We start from the raw sequence: 3255 nt of genomic DNA on the forward strand, positions 1-3255 counted from the left end.
ATATTCTGTGTATCAGTTAAAAATCTTTTCATTTGCATTTAGGATTGGCCTTGCACAGTGTAATGAATGGTGAAATTCATGAAAATAAGCTAAAATGTTTTTTCTTTATTTAGAGCATTAGAATAATAAGTGAAACTCCCTAAAAAAAAAAGAAAAAGAAAAAGAAAAAGAAAAAACTAAGCAAGAAGGGGAAAACAAACCTCTGTATTTTAGTACCATTAATAGCATGTTATATTCTGGTTTTTGAATAAGTGATTCGGCTCTTGCATTTTGTCCTGGATTCTGAAGAGTGACTAGCTGACCCTACGTACTCTAGAACCGCCTGCTCTTTGACTTTGCCACAGCTTTAACAAGAGGTATTTGAGAAGAAAAGGGGGAGAGGTGAGACATTGAGGAATTCTCCAATACCCCTTCTCCCAATGCTCCACAGACTTTCCTCTTATTATTTAATAAAGATATTTCTTGCCTTAGTTTGAAATTATATTAATAACAGCAGTGTCTATCGTTTTTCCACCCTGAGAAAGCGTCCACTATTTCTACTTAATTCTGAGTTTTCTAATTGTGTTGCTCTTTGTAATAGTTGCTACTGAGCCTTCCTATAGAGCAAGTTCAAGAGCTTGTATTCAACCATACACCTTTAAAATCATTTCCTCTTCAATTTTTCCATTTTAAATCTTATACTTTTGGGCCACTGACGATATTTTGCTCCTATCATGCAAAGTTTGATCCTCTCCTTCTCCCTTTTATCTCATGTCCTGATTTCTTTCTCATTTATTCTTAGACACACACAGAGCTGTAGTCAGGACCTACGCTTTTGTATATATCCTGTTAGTTACATCTAAGGAAGTAGGATCTGAGTCTTCATAGTTCTCCTAAAAGGTGGTATACAACAAGCTGAAATCTCAACAATGTTTGACCTCTGCTTTTAGCTCTTGTAGACATTGATCACCTTTAAGTAAGTCTTTGGATCACAGCAAAACCACAGCCTTGCCTTTTCAGGTTTTTATCCCTTACCTCACACTACTGAATTCTTAGAATTTTCATATCAGAAAGGGATGAGACCTAAATATAATTTATTCATCTGTATTATGAAGAACCTTTAAAATTTCAGGACTGACTTATGCCTGACCCCTGTGTACATTCCTTGCCCCATTTCAGCATCACTCTGAACTCTTCATCAATACCAAGCTACCTATAGATCTTCAAATATGCCTTTGTGTCCCTGGCCCTTTACTTTTCTCATGTTACTCTCTCCATGGAGAATCTCCTTCCTTATCTTCTCTTCTTTAGATAATGACTTTTCCAGTTGTAGGTATCAGCTTCTGGGGAAAGCTTTCCTGTTCCCTCATAAGACGAGCAAAGATCCTGATACGGAGGGCTGATGCCCCCCTGGGTATCATTCTATCTCAGCATCAAGTACACTACGCAAGTATCTGCTGCAAGTTATGTGATTCTGGACACACAGCAGGTTGTCAGCACCTATCTGGTCTTTCTTTTTTTTTTGGCTGAATTAAAATGAACTGAGTAACATGTGCTCTACCATAATATGTGATCTCTCTTCTGGACACTATGTGGTCCTAGCCCACAGAATGAAACACACACACATGGTGCAGTGCAAATATATTTATGCACACACACACACACACACACACACACACACACTTTGCAATCAGAGACAAGGTACAAGATACTCAAGTCAAAGGTAGGGAAAAAGTCCTTAGGAACTTTTGCTGTATTTAAGTTGGCATGACCCCCCGCCCTTTTTCAGGAGGCTCAGAATTTCTTGTAATCCAAGAGTTTGGCTACTAGCTCATATAAAAGTTAACCACTTAGAAAGTAGTTTTGTTATTTTTTCATAGATTTCATTTTTTTAAGCAAAACATTTACTAGCACATTTTAGTTATACATAATGGTAACACTCATCATAGGGACTTCGCACTGGTATATGCCATATCCTGCCTCTTCTTTTTTTTTTTTTCCATTCTCCCTTCATTTGACCCCCCCTCCTTTCCTCATGTATAAGAGCTTTGTTTTCATTTTTCCTTCTATTTTCACTTTTTTTCTTATCCCTTTCTTCCTTTTTCCCTCCCCCTTGTTCCCCTTCTCATTTGAACATTTTCTTCCCATTTTCCAATTAGTCCTTACTTCCTATCTTTTCATGGATTTTAGCTTAAATTTTGATTTCTGGTACTTTGTTTCATTCTTGGGAGGATTAACTACCTGGGTTATCATTATCACCAATGTCCTGTGTCAGTTACAAGAGTGACATCTGTGCTTTTAGACTATAACAAGTACATTGGATTCCAAGAAACATCTTCCAGGTTTTTCAAGTTTTTCATTATCAGTATCCACATTTGCCTTGTTGCATACACAGGTACATGCAGGACTTTAGCCTTCTGGAGACGATGAAGGCCAACATTTATGGCCAGTTTAGAGATTGGTCACTTGTCCACATGCCTACAGGACCTAACATGAAGAATATGTCCTGACCCAGGGACCTGATATGTAGGTTTTCCTCTATGTTCTGCTGCTAACTCTTATTGAGGTTCGAGAATCTTTAGTCGTATTTTTTCTCTACTGAGTTCTTCTATTGCTAAAAGCAGACCATGCCTACCTAACTTGAGAGAGATTGAGAACATTAGAAGTGCCAGGGAAATAAAAAACATAGTATTCACTTTCCATCCATCTTGAGAATTGTTTATCTCCCTTTGCATTATAAGCTGGTCTGCTCAGATGATTTGGAGCCAAGAAAGAAGGGCAATGATTGACGGGAAAAGGGATTGAGTTAGAACAAATGATGAACTAAATCATGTTTACTTGTTCTCCATGTGCTTATTGATACCAATTCTCATTCAAACAGAATCTTTTTGGATCTAGAATGGCTTCCCCATGGAAGAAAATGAATCACTAAATTATAAATTAGGCCAATGGAAAGAAGAGACTTTTCACGTATGATGGACACTGTGAATTGCATCCTTCTCCCTGCTTTCTGTCTTTTAAGAGCCAGAATTACCCTACAATGGATCACAGAGGTTCCATTGAGCAAGTTCTATTGGGCTGAGACTGATAGCTACATTCAGTTCCACCATTTGTGGCCTGGGGATTGTGCCCAGTGTAGCAATTAGAACAACAAATGACTTCCTGCTCCTAAGGTCACCAAACAAGGACATGCTCACCAGAAGTCATTAAGGTGGCTTTGTGTTCCTCTGCTCCATCAGTGAGCCAGGATGATGGAGGACTTGATTACTTTTTTTT

This window comes from Fukomys damarensis, unplaced genomic scaffold (genome assembly GCF_012274545.1).
Source record: "Fukomys damarensis isolate Sample0158 unplaced genomic scaffold, DMR_v1.0_HiC HiC_scaffold_14, whole genome shotgun sequence".
Classification (NCBI taxonomy): Eukaryota; Metazoa; Chordata; class Mammalia; order Rodentia; family Bathyergidae; genus Fukomys; species Fukomys damarensis.